At 44.6% G+C, this 14,465-nt stretch overlaps 1 protein-coding gene across 3 annotated transcripts in view; it reads right to left on the bottom strand.

Moving 5' to 3' along the window:
• The window catches only part of LOC139530809 (zinc finger and BTB domain-containing protein 16-A), a 119,724-nt gene that overhangs the window by 53,089 nt on the left and 52,170 nt on the right, over positions 1-14,465 (bottom strand). The gene's annotated exons all lie outside the window — the stretch shown is intronic.

Here is a 14,465-nt window from a genome sequence, read left to right as displayed (position 1 = left end):
AGCTTAAGAGAATGAAGAGAGATGGCCTTAAGGGACAAGCAAACTAAACTGGGCCATCCAGTTCCGTCATAGTGTAATGACAGATGACTAACAGTCAAAGGCGTCACCTCCCATTGTGTACAGTACAGTCAAATCAAATGTATTTATAAAGCCCTTATTACATCAGCAGATGTCACAAAGTGCTTATACAGAAACCCGGCCTTAAACCCCAAACAGCAAGCAATGTAGATGTAGGCCATCCTTGTCACATACTGTACAGCCTAGATAGACCATCCCTCTTCCAGAGGCTTATAGAGTGCAGCCAGGTAGATACATTGAGTTCTGGCTAAAATGGGGGCAGTTTACTGAAAGAACACTATTTCCTGCAGTCAAGTCTCATTTCAGGTGGATGGAGGTCTTAACTGGTTGCCTCCTGCCTCTCTCTGTGTGTGTGTGTGTGTGTGTGTGTGTGTGTGTGTGTGTGTGTGTGTGTGTGGGGTCTGGGTCTGACTGGAAGCGCTTTTTGATGAGGAGAGAAGTTGCCGGACAATTATTGAGGCCATTATAGCCAGGGATCCAATCGTCTCTTCTGGACCTTTGTAATGGAGGCAGATTTATGCCCCAAATAATTCAAGTGTTGTTTTTAAATAGGGGTTTAATGTACATCAACAGGTCAGGGAAAGTATTATGGGTTTAAACCACCAGAGAGGAGTTAGGGCACACGGCCAAACAGAAGCTTGGCCCATTTATCCATGCCGTCTGTCATCCTGTGCTAATGTACTGGAGGGAGGGAGGAGGGGAGGGAGGGAGTGGGGGCGGTGAGCTATGGTGTCAGCTGTTGTGAAAAATATCACGGGGCGTGATAAATCACGGGGCATTTTCTTTTCTCCTTTTTCCCCCCAAAACTTTTAATAGAGCTTTACCCCCACAACCCCCACCACGTCCGCCCCCCCTCCCCGTCCTGATTCACAAGGGCCTTCACTATTTTGGAATATGTGGCTTGGAAGGCAGTCAAGTTCCATTAATTTCTGGTTTGGGTACAGTATGTTCTTGGACACATCTGCGAGTGATCATAAACACGCTGGAATGCTGGCAGAACATCCAGACCTGCCGGCACAACCATGATGTCATCACTGTGAGGGAAGAGCTGGAGTGGGGCCAAGAAAGCTCCGCCGAGCCGCTCCACTATACTCTACTCTACTCCTCGCTCGCTCTCTGTTCTGCTCCCACGGCAGTGAGACAGATGAGAGAGAGAAAGAAAGAAAGAGAGAAAGAAAGAGAGAAAGAAAGTGAGGCAGAGAGAGCGAGAAAGAACAACACTTTCACCTGGGCTTTTCTCTTCATCCCCCCTACTTTCTCTTTCCCTCTCCCCAGCACTCGTTTTTCTAAATACCTCACATTTTTCAATGTCTTAATGCTTTAGCCATTTATATGGCGCGCACAAAGAAGTGGGAGCAGGTGTCAGTCAGGTGCACTGAGAGTTAACTAGCAGATTATGTCAGGGTTGACATGAGGTGGGCTGCAGGAAAGAGGGGGAGGTCCAAGATCTTGGCTCGTGGCTCCTCTGCTCTGTAATGGCAAACCAATAGAGGTGTGCAGTTTGATATTTAGAGTCAGCTCAAGGTTTTTTAGGTTGCCAGAGTGTTAACTTTTAACACTGTAACCCAAGTAAGGGTTAGAGCAGGAAGACCGACAGAAAAGACAATGCAATGCTAACAATGGGAGCAGAAGAATCCCCCCAGGGCTGATACCGTGGGACAAACAGTGAGCCATCGCAGAAATATCTGGCAACCCCAAAAAAGGTGACTGTCCTTCCTGGCTGTGGCTGGCTGGCTAACCGAGTTTGAAACCAGCAAAACAAGCTTTGGAGACATTTTGAAGTGTCAGTGAGGGGGGATAATATGTCAGAGTGAAAATAACAGTACACACACGTAACCTCAGAGTGCAGGAGTCAAGCTGTACTGTCATGTTCCAGCAGACATGACACCCTTTTCCTGATAGTCCACCAGCAGTAATATCCCCCATGTGATCCTGGCTGGGTCTCGCGGTCTGGACGTAATGTGCCTTTGTGTGTCTGTATTAGAGGCAGTGTGTGTTTCTGAGTGCATGCGTGTGTATTTGCGGAGTGTGTGTGTGCGTGGCGAGGGAGGGGGCCTGCTGCCGGACGAGACTACTCTCTAGCCTAGCTCAGACGGCTGAGCTAATGAAGTCAAGCGAGGTCCAGAGCTGGGTCCCCCTGGAGAATAGAGCCCAGACTTAATCATGCCGGGGCGGCCAGGACGGGCCTGCTAATGACACAGCCCTGGGAGTCTGGACGGCGTGCACACGTGGCCCTGTGTGTGTGTCTGTCTACTGTATGTAATTTAATCTAGTTTCTGTGTGTGCATGTGTGTGCGCACAGCATGCCTGTCCATTAAAACATTCAATCAATCAATTCAGTCATCTCTCTCAGTACAAGTTCAGTTGGCTTTGCAAGCCAAAGCTCATATAGGGTTTCATTTCTGCTACTTCACAGCCTATACAGTTGGTTAATCTGTGAACTCTTGGCTGTTACTGTAAACAGAGGATTAGAGCTTTTGAATCTAGAAAAGACGTTGAGATAAAAACTTGCTTTGATGGTGCATTATTTCCGCTCACTGAGCCTGAACAGCCATGGTTTGGAGAAGAGGAATAATTACATCATATAAAGCATCCATGTGCTTTACAAAATGTAACTATAAATCATCTAAGTCTGTGGGCCAACTGGTACCAAGACTATTCCACAACACTCTACCAACAGGGATACCAGGGCATCTCACATCACACCTCCCTAAAGGGCCTGAGTTTCTCCCTTCCCTGTTCCCAAACAGCCAAGTCACTGTTCATCCAGGCCACTCTGCCTTCCCCTCGCGGGCTCCCAGGACGCGGTGACCTTAACTTGGGGAGAAACACAGGCACACGCCACTCCTTTATTGGGCCCACGGCCCACCGAGGCCCACTCATCAGCTTACCGTATCGGTGCTAGACATCCACCAGACTCCTCTTACATTCAACAGTTACCCCCCTCTCTCTGATGGCTCAACCACCGCCACGGCAAACACTAACTGCTCGACAGACAATAATACATTAAAAAATCCCCACTCATAACAAACACTAGAAAAAAAACTGGCACAAGACTCACTGTACATACTGTACCCTCGGCTGTGGCAGGCAGCCCAGACTGGCGAGCTGCCAAGTCCCCGATAAAACAAGCACACAGAGGGAGAGAGAGAGACAGACAGAGAGAGAGAAAGGGAGAGAGAAGAGAATGTGAGTGAGACAGGCTGCACTTGCGGACTGGAGCAGGGAGGGGAGGGGCAGCGACGGCTGAAAAGGTAAACATCCCCACACAGTACACTGTGCATACCAACAAGCATTCCTCCCCCTCCTCCCTTCCATCTCTCTTTCACTCTCTGTCTGTATGTCTGAGGCTAGGTGAACGGTGGGGGCTGGTTTGGGGGGGGGGGGGGGGGGGGGCAGATACAGGGACCTGTGAGCTGTCATTTCAGAGAGAGAGATGATAAAAATCAAGACACGCACTGAGGTCGGGATGGAAAAGAAGTTGAAAGTCTGAGGCAAAAAAAATATGAAAGGGCCTCGACTCGTCGCTCGTCTCTCCCTAACCGTCGCTGTCTTGATAGAAGCGCCTGTCTGCTTTACGCCAGACCAAAGCTCCAATGAGTCAACACTGACATGTACACAGCACAGGTTGGCATTGTGCGTCAAGCCAGCCAGCCCTGCGAAAGTTTCAGCGCTTGAGCTAAAAATACACTGCCCACATCCTTCACTCACTTTTCATTGTTGAGGGGAATCATTTCTTGCGGTTCTTCCTAGAGTTTCAAATGTGTGTGAAAAGGCAGGCAGACGGTTGTTTGCCATTTCCTTTTTTAGCTTGCCACTCATTGACAACTTCAATGAATTACAGAGTATTTCTGGAGGGTGGCCAAGAATTTGTCAGGTCAGAGTATTTACCTACTCACCTGTTGAAAGCAGTCAGCTTTATCATTCAGTAACCACTTCATACTAGTCATGACTCACAGCTCTGATAATGATTGGACCAATGATCTCCTGAATGACTTGGTTAATTATGATGCTAGACCAGATCTGGACTCAATCAGGATGGGGAAACTAAGGCCAACCAGGTCTGCCTTTACTCTGCAGCCTAGGTGCTAAAGACTTGTTTCCACAGGCACCAGGGAGCTAAGCGAGCCATAGTAAAACCCTCTTTTGAAGTCTTCTCCAGTCTTTCTCTGAGGCAAGGAGAAGCGGCTGAGCCCGGGATTACCCGACTCATTTTAAAACTTCCACATTCCCCTAAGGATTGCTTGATTACACGCACCGTCTTACTGTCGCAGCAGGAGTTGCCTGAGGTGGCAGTGTACAATACAAACTCTGCTGAATTTCAGAGAGAAGAAGAAACTCAATGTTGTGTCATGGGATTTTGGCTCCAGGATCTGAGAAACTGGGGAGGCTGGGAGAATGTGTTGGGGTCTCCGACCTGCAGTGTGTTTATTACACTGTTGTAGTCATAAATGTCACAGCCAGCTTTAATACAGACATACTTTTTTATTATGGATGTCAAACAAGAGCTGTATTTGTGGTCTTTCCGACTAGCGAATGTGTAGTAGTGGGGATTTGGAAAGGGATTCTAAAATAAACATAATATATTTCCTTAAAGCTGTATTTTTACATGCTGAGTCGTGCACAGAGCCAATTCACCGGCACAGCGTGAGGCGTCATTCATCTCCCCGCCGCAACATGGCGGGAGAGCCACCTCAGCGACAAATCAAAACGTGTGTTGCTACATCCTGGGGTCCCAGACTCCGGCATTAATTGCGTGATACTAATTTGTTTGTTCAAAACCCCTTTGAAATATGACTGAGGGAGAACAAACAATGGTGACATGACATCTCATTTACATATAATAGGAGAGAAACGAACAACACTTGACTGACTGACTGTTGTGTTTCCAGTGTGGAAGGAACATCATGTGGTCGTATGTGGAAACATATGTAAATCAAATTAAATGTTATTTGTCACATGCGCCGAACAGGTGTAGGTAAACCTTACAGTGAAATGTTTACTTACAAGCCCTTAACCAACAATGCAGTTTTAAGAAAATATTCCCCCCAAAAAAAGAGTAAGAGATAAGAAAAACAAATAATTAAAGAGCAGCAGTAAATGACAAGTGGGGCTATATACGGGGGCACCGGTGTCGAGGTAATATGTACATGTAGGTAGAGTTATTAAAGGGACTATGCATAGATAATAACAGCGTAGCAGCAGTGTAGAGAGAGGGGGGGGGGGGGGAAACAATGCAAATAGTCTGGGTAGCCATTTGATTAGATGTTCAGGAGTCTTACGGCTTGGCTTGGGGGTAGAAGCTGTTTAGAAGCCTCTTGAACCTAGACTTAGCGTGCCGACCTAGACTACCGCTTGAGGGGCAGTAGCAGAGAGAACAGTCTATGACTAGGGTGGCTGGAGTCCCATATGTCGTGTGGGTGGGCAGGAGGTTGGATCAGGCCAACACGTGGAGGGGTAAGGGGAAACCTACACAACAGGGAACCCAGAGTCCAATGGCTTTTACAGACCGTGTATAAACCATCTGCACTTAAGGCCCTAGGAAGAGAGGAGTCCAATAAAGAAAAAAGCCCAACTGCACTAAGTAGGCCCTGAATCCACAGGCTGTCCGTGGCCAGTGTCAGCCTGGCTGGATCAATAGCCGCTGTGTGTTGAATTACATGGCTTTTAGATGGCTAATGCCATGGCCCAGGCCCTAAACCAATGGGGCCAGAATCTCCACTGAATGTTGATTTAAAACCACTGCAGCCCGATGTAAATCCAGAAATATACATCTCATGTTATGGGTCTTTATCAGTTCATTAAATCATATCCGTGAGTACTACACTGAACACAAATATGAACGCAACATGCAAAGTGTTGGTCCCATGTTTCATGAGTTGAAATAAAAGATCCCAAAAATGTTCCATACACACACAAATATTATTTCTCTCCTGTTAGTGATAATTTCTTCTTTGCCAAGATAATCCATCCACCCTACAGGTGTGGCATATCAAGAAGCTGATTAAACAGCATGATCATTAGACCTTGTGCTGGGGACGATAAAAAGCCACTCTATAATTTGCAGTTGTGTCACACAACACAATGCCACAGTTATCTCAAGTTTAGGGAGCGTGCAATTGGCATGCTAATTGCAGAAATGTTCACCAGAGCTGCTGCCAGAGAATGTAATGTTCATTTCTCTACCATGAGCCTCCTCTAATGTAGTTTTAGGGAATTTGGCAGTACGTCCAACTGGCCTCACAACCGCAGACCATGTGTAACCATGCCAGCCCAGGACCTCCACATCTGGCTTCTTTACCTGTGGGATCATCTGAGACCAGCCACCCGGACAGCTGATGAAACTGGGGGTTTGCACAACTGAATAATTTCCGCACAAACTGTCAGAAACCGTCCCAGAGAAGCTCATCTGCGTGCTCGTCGTCCTCACCAGGTTCTTGACCTGACTGCAGTTCGGCATTGTAATCGACTTCAGTGGCCAAATTATCAACTTTGATGGCCACTGGCATACTGGAGAAGTGTGCTCGTCACGGATCAATCCAAATTCCAACTGTACCAGGCAGATGGCAGACAGCATGTATGGCATCGTGTGGGCGAGCTGTTTGCTAATGTCAACGTTGTGAACAGAGTGCCCCATGGTGGCGGTGGGGTTATGTTATGGGCATGTATAAGCTAAGGAAAATGAACACAATTGGATTTTATTGACGGGAATTTGAATGCATAGAGATACCTGAGACATTGTCTTGCCATTCATCCACCTCCACCACCAAATGTTTTAACATAATGCACAGCCCCATGTCGCAAGAATCTGTACAGAATTCCTGGAAGTTGAAATGTCCCAGTTCTGGGGTGCGGTTTCAACATGGCTACGTAAAGACATGTTCTGAGGCCTCTCCACTAAGGGTTGATAGTTAAAAGGTTAAAGCATAAACGTTTTAACCTTTTAACTATCAAAATGGGGTGGCATTCTTGGACATGTCTGGAACCTGGAAAACAAGATGAAACGGTAAACAAGAAGACACGAAGACTAGTTAGCATCCGCCAACAAGATGGCGGATGCTAACGTTATGGAGATGCTAGTCACCATCCACGCAGAAATGGTTACACTACGCTCTGACTTCATGACCAAATTTTGTTCCTTTGTGTCAAGTCTAGGAGCTGAAATTATAACAGAAGTCCAGTCAGATATGGCAACACTACATAGAACTATCACGACACAAACCAAAACAATTAAGGATATGGAAATGTTGTTGACTGACATCGATAAGCGGCTTACCGAATTGGAGACCAAAACTGACGTGCTTACATCCGAGAACGTGAAGCTAAAGGTTAGTCTAGATGAACAGGAAAATCGTTCCCGGACACAGAACATAAACTCAGCAAAAAAAGAAACGCCCTCTCACTGTCAACGGCCCTAGCCCTCACTCCGATCCAACAGGTCCCAGACGTGCTCAATGGGATTGAGATCCAGGCTCCTCGCTGGCTATGGCAGAACACTGACATTCCTGTCTTGCAGGAAATCACTCACAGAACAAGCAGTATGGCTGGTGGCATTGTCATGCTGGAGAGTCATGTCAGGATGAGCCTGCAGGAAGGGTACCACATGAGGGAGGAGGATGTCTTCCCTGTAATGCACAGCGTTGAGATTGCCTGCAGTGACAACAAGCTCAGTCCGATGATGCTGTGACACACCGCCCCAGACCATGACGGACCGTCCACCTCCAAATCGATCCTGCTCCAGAGTACAGGCCTCGGTGTAACGCTCATTCCTTCGACGATAAACGCGAATCCGACCATCACCCCTGGTGAGACAAAACCGCGACTCGTCAGTGAAGAGCACTTTTTGCCAGTCCTGTCTGGTCCAGCGACGGTGGGTTTGTGCCCATAGGCGACGTTGTTGCCGGTGATGTTTGGCGAGGACGTGCCTTTACAACAGGCCTACAAGCCCTCAGTCCAGCCACTCTCAGCCTATTGCAGATAGTCTGAACACTAATGGAGGGATTGTGTGTTCCTGGTGTAACTTGGGCAGTTGTTGTTGCCATCCTGTACCTGTCCTGCAGGTGTGATGTTCGGATGTACCGATCCTGTGCAGGTGTTGTTACATGTGGTCTGCCACTGCAAGGACGATCAGCTATCCGTCCTGTCTCCCTGTAGTACTGTCTTAGTACTTAGTGCTCACAGTACGGACATTGCAATTTATTGCCCTGGCCACATCTGCAGTCCTCATGCCTCCTTGCAGCATGCCTAAGGCACATTCACACAGATGAGCAGGGACCCTGGGCATCTTTCTTTTGGTGTTTTTCCAGAGTCAGTAGAAAAGCATCTTTAGTGTCCTAAGTTTTCATAACTGTGACCTTAATTGCCTACCGTCTGTAAGCTGTTAGTGTCTTAACGACTGTTCCACAGGTGCATGTTCATTAATTGTTTATGGTTCATTGAACAAGCATGGGAAACAGTGTTTAAACCCTTTACAATGAAGATATGTGAAGTTATTTACATTTTTATGAAATTTCTTTGAAAGACAGGGTCCTGAAAAAGGGATTTCTTTTTTTGCTGAATTTACATGTGGTCGGAATTCCAGAAGGGACGGAAGGGCGCAATCCTATGGAGTTCATGGCCTCTGTTCTGCAAGACGTCCTCGGCATAGAGACTTTTGACAGACTTTTGACGGGCCTCCAGTCATCGACAGGGCGCATCGCACTCTAGCGGCAAAACCACAGCCCACCCAAAGCAATGCTGGTCCGCCTACATTACTTCCAGACCAAAGAGAAAATTATTCGGACATCCCACGAAAGAGGACAGCTGAACTACAATGGCAAGCGGATCCATATCTTCCCAGATTACTCGGCAGACCTGGCAAGACGCAGAGCTGCATACAAAGATGTGAAAGCCCAACTTCACAAGGCAGGAGTCAGATTTGGGCTGATACACCCGGCTAAACTGAGGATTACTTTCCAGGGAGCTAGCCAAACATTTGACGACCCCCAGTCTGCACTCACCTTCTACCGGAACAATATCCACTCAGCAGCACATAACCCAGATCCGTGAAGGCTGCTAGTTATGTTATTAGGGTGCACACATGGTCAGCTTATGGATGTGAACGTGACTAACTTTTATTTGCCCTTTTTGGCCAGTCCATGCACTGTATATAGATGGCTGACTACCTCGGGATGGAACCGTCTACCATGCCATACAAAGTAATCGCTAATACGCGTTATTGTGTAATGTAACTAAGCTTTTCATTTACAGAACTGAGGTTCTTTTCCATTTTTCCATGAATGAATAAGTCCAAGCCAAATGACGTTCCTGTTCATTTGCTCCTTTAGTTGGGCCTCAAGGTAGGCAAAGGGGCATAATTATTAGTCTATATTCATTTATTTTAGGCATGCGATTTGTATTTTTAAAATTTTATTACAGTATATAGGCTAGGCTACATGTGACTATGATGTGTGTTCAGCACGTGCATATGAGTGCAATAGTGATAATGCTTAGGACAATTTAAAATATTAGGCTATTCATTTTTCATCCACATGTCCATAGATCTATGTTAATTCGCCTTTATTCAACATAGGACAGGGTGAAACTTATTTTTTTTCTTAAAAACACTGTGCTTCCTGTTAGTAGCGTGACAGAAAATAGTGTAGGTGCTATTTTTGGTTCTGTCGTTTAATTTTGGGACTTGGCAGTGGGGTTTAATTTTTTTAATTTGTAGGTTTTATTTTAGTTTCGGGTTACACAAGCGTGTTATTAATTGTTTTGTTTTTGTGATGCACTACTCATTCTGGGTTAAGTCTAATACCACTGTAACATAAACAGTTCATTTAAAGCAGTCTCCTGGAATGTTCGGGGCAGTGGGCATGTGGTCAAGATGAAGAAAATTCTAACATCCTTAAAAAGGAAAGGGTTTCAATTGCGATGCTACACAAGACCCATTTATCTTCAACAGAACACGCTAAGCTGAAGAGAGACTGGGTGGGCCAGGTGTACTTTTCTTCTTTTAGTTCAAACAAAAGAGGCACTGCCATCTTTGAAAATAAAAACGTCAGTCTCCCGAGTGGCACAGTGGTCTAAGGCTCTGCATCGCAGTGCAAGCTGTGCCACTAGAGATTCTGGGTTCGAGTCCAGGCTCTGTCGCAGCCGGCCGCGACCGAGAGACCCATGGGGTGGCGCACAATTGGCCCAGTGTCGTCCGGGTTAGGAGAGGGATTGGCTGGCAGGGATGTCCTTGTCTCATCGCACACTAGCGACTCCTGTGGCGGGCCGGGCGCAGTGCACGCTGACATGGTCGCCAGGTGCACGGTGTTTCCTCCGACACAAAGGTGCAACTGGCTTCCGGATTAAGTTGGCATTGTGTCAAGAAGCAGTGTTGGGTTGTGTTATGGAGGACGCACGGCTCTCGACCTTCACCTCTCCCGGGTCCGTACGGGAGTTGCAGCGATGAGACAAGACTAACTAAGAATTGGATACAGCGAAATTGGGGAGAAAACGGGTTAAAAAAAGGTATTAAATAAAAAAAGGTAAAAATAAGAAAAGAAAATGTCCAATTTATATTTGAGCACCAAGATACAGACCGTGAAGGACGGTTTATTTTCATTACAGGTAATATACTTCAACATATTACTATACTAAATGTATATGGCCCGAAAGCAGACTCCCTCAAATGTATGTCTGACATGATTTTATTATTTAATCAATACTGAAAGGGACTTGGGTTTATTTCAGGAGATTTTAATTGTACTTTGGGTAAATTGGATAAATCATCAACTGCTCCAGTCTCGAATCATTGAGCCTCAAATCCTCTCAGAAACATGTGTGATTCATCTGGTTTAGTAGACGTATGGAGAGAGCTAAATCCTAATGTCAGAGACTATACTTTCTACTTTAGACCCCATAATTCATATTCTAGATTGAACAATTTTTTAGGCCCTCTACTTACATGCATATTGTCCAGTCATGTGCTATTGGTTCTATAGTCATTTCTGACCATGCCCCAGTGTACATAGATATTGAAATTGGCAAAACAATCCCCAAAAACGAGATGTCTCTGCTTAACAATGAAGGATTCTGCTCTGTGATCAAAGATAAATTATCACATTACTGTCTCGACAATCAACTCTCTCCTATCTCAGCTGCAACTATCTGGGATGCTGCTAAATAAACTATAAGGGGTCATATAATTTCCCAAGCCTCTATCATCAAGAAGCTTAGAATGGAAAATAGGGAAAAATTGGAGGCTGTAAAGCATTTAGAACTTCTTCATAATCAACCACCAACCCAGGTGAACTGGAATTCACTAGCTTGTGCTAAGGCCAAACTCAATTTAGAGCATACAAAGCATGTAAAAAAAACGGTAGATTTTTACCAAGCAAAAATATTATGAGTTTGGTAACAGTCTGAGCCGTCTACTTGCACACCAACTTAAAAAATAACAGAATGAACGATTGATTAAGTCTATATGGATGGCAGATGGCTCCACTTCTTATGATCCATTGCTTATCAATAATACGTTTTGCGACTTCTATAATTCTCTTTATACTTCACTATGTACAAGATCGAACAATGAAATGACAAAATATCTGATTAAGATCCCCCCCGAGTGTTGCAGCCGTCTAAGGCACTGCATCTCAGTGAGAGAGGCATCACTACAGACCCTGGTTTGATTCCAGGCTGTATCACAACCGGCAGTGATTGGGAATCCCATAGGGCGGCGCACAATTGGACCAGCATTGTCTGGGTTAGGGTTTGGCCGGGGTAGGTCGTCATTGTAAATAAGAATGTGCTCTTAACTTGCCTAGTTAAATAAATATATAAATAAATAACACACACAAGTTTGGGGTCACTTAGAAAAGCACCTTTTTTGTCCATTAAAATAACAAATTGATCAGAAATACAGTGTAGACATTGTTAATGTTGTAAATGACTACAGTAGCTGGAATATCTACATAGGCGTACAGAGGCCCATTTTCAGCAACCATCATTCCTGTGTTCCAATGGCACGTTGTGTTTGCTAATCCAAGTTTATCATTTTAAAAGGCTAATTGATCATTAGAAAACCCTTTTGCAATTATGTTAGCACAGCTGAAAACTGTTGATCTGATTAAAGAAGCAATAAAACTGGCCTTCTTTAGACTAGTTGAGTATCTGGAGCGTCAGCATTTGTGGGATCGATTACAGGCTCAAAATGGCCAGAAACAAATAAATAAAATTCTGAAACTCGTCAGTCTATTCTTGTTCTGAAAAATGAAGGCTATTCCATGCGAGAAATTGTTAAAAAACTGAAGATCTCGTACAACGCTGTGTACTACTCCCTTCACAGAACAGGGCAAACTGTCTCTAACCAGAATAGAAAAAGGAGTGGGATTTTTCAGTACATAATACACTCTTAGCTTTGAAAGATGCAAGGAGGTACTTGCAGATTCCAGACCATATCCCTCTGGTCATCGATTGCCCTTAATTCAGATTCCCCCCCCCCCCCCCCCAAAAAAAAAGAAGTATTGAACTTCTGGACTGACCTTTCGCCTTTATTTACTCAGGACACTCTTAAATCGTTTCAACAGATAAAAACTGAGTTTGACATTCCAAACAAAAATGTGTTTAAGTACCTACAACTTGGATACTTCATAGAGGGTCAGAAGAAAGTCGATATACTACGTTTTCAAATTACTGAAGGTTGAAAAACTATTTGAGAATCCTACTGTTCGTAGAGTTTTAATCTCCGACATTCTATTTTATTGAACAGAAGTGCCTCATCCTATGACGCGTTGAGACATGTTTGGGAGAGAGACATTGGACATGCATTTGGTGAGGAAGAATGGGCTTCTAACTGCGAAAGGGTCTACCCCAAATGCACCTCCATAAGCATACAATAACTACATTTCAAATGTTTTCATAGAACCTACTTTACACCTGTCTGCCTTCACAAAATGTTTCCCAATGCATCACAGTTACGTTTCAAATGTAAACAGGATACTGGCACCTTCATGCACATTTTTTTGGTACTGTAGCAGAATCCAGTCTTATTGGAATGATATTCATTTACACATCAAGAAGATTTGCAATTTGCAATTGATCTTTTCCTCTACTTAGATTGTAAATGTTGCGTTTGACCTGGACTCTGAACGTCTGTTCAATACCCTTGTTTACTTAGCCTAAAAATGTATAGTGTTATTATGGTCCACGCCTGATGTACCATCTGCGAGAATATGTCTTTCTCAAGCTTCTGCTATTATACCCCTAGAGACGCTTACCTTTGATTTACACTAAAGTCTGATACATTTTGGAAATTCTGGTCTCCATTGTGGTCCTATGTAGAAAACCTCCCATAAATGCCCCATGTTATAATTGTGATGTTTGTATATATTTTTTTCTCAATTTTATGACTGCCTTTTTGTGTAATGTTTTGCTGTATCCTTATTCGTTTTATTGTACTTTGTGTGGTTGTCTATGGAAAATAACATTCTCCTAATAAGATGATTACAAAAAAGAAAATGTCCCAGTTCTTCCATGGCCTGCATACTCCCTACATGTCACCATTGAGCATGTTTGGGATGCTCTGGATCAACGTGTACGACAGCGTGTTCCAGTTCCCGACAATATCTAGCAACTTCGCACAGCCATTGAAGAGTAGCAGTACAACATTCCACAGGCCACAATCAACAGCCTGATCAACTCTATGTGAAGGAGAAGTGTAGCGCTGCATGAGGCAAATGGTGGTCACACCAGATACTGACTGGTTTTCTGATCCAAGCCCCTATTGTTTTTTAAAAGGTATTTGCATATCTGTATTCCCAGTCATATGAAATCCATAGATTAGTACCTAATGAATTGATTTCAATTGACTGATTTCTTTATATGAACTGTAAAATTGTTGCGTTTATATTTTTGTTCAGTGTAGTTATCCCATTTCAATATCAAGCCTGTACATTGCACAGCCAATACTCTTGAGTCGATATTCACACAATAGTAAGGAATTCCCCTCGACCACGCCCACAAATTAGGAAAAAAACAAAACATTCTATCCCATTAACCCCCAGTGTAAAAGAACAAACTTCGTCGTACATTTTTTGTAAGACAGAAATAACAAAAGATGCCGAGAAGCTGCTGTGTTGTTCAATGTACCATGTAACCAGGTCAAAAATCCCAACCTACGGTTCGCAATGCTCCGACTTAAGGATATAGAGCCTGCGCGAAAAGCACTGTGGCTTCCGGCTACTTGGCGTGGGAAATTGTGGGGACCTGGTGTCCAGGTAGGCTACACGTAGCTATGTATAGTCCGTTTAACTCCACTCACTACTTGCATCTGTATAATCTGTTTTTTGGTGATGTTGGTCTTGGCTAGCTTAATGTTCCGGTTGGTAGCTAGCACTCACGTCATGAAAAGGGGCATG

Source organism: Salvelinus alpinus, chromosome 1 (genome assembly GCF_045679555.1).
Source record: "Salvelinus alpinus chromosome 1, SLU_Salpinus.1, whole genome shotgun sequence".
Taxonomy (NCBI): Eukaryota; Metazoa; Chordata; class Actinopteri; order Salmoniformes; family Salmonidae; genus Salvelinus; species Salvelinus alpinus.
This window is presented reverse-complemented; position numbering and strand designations above follow the sequence as displayed.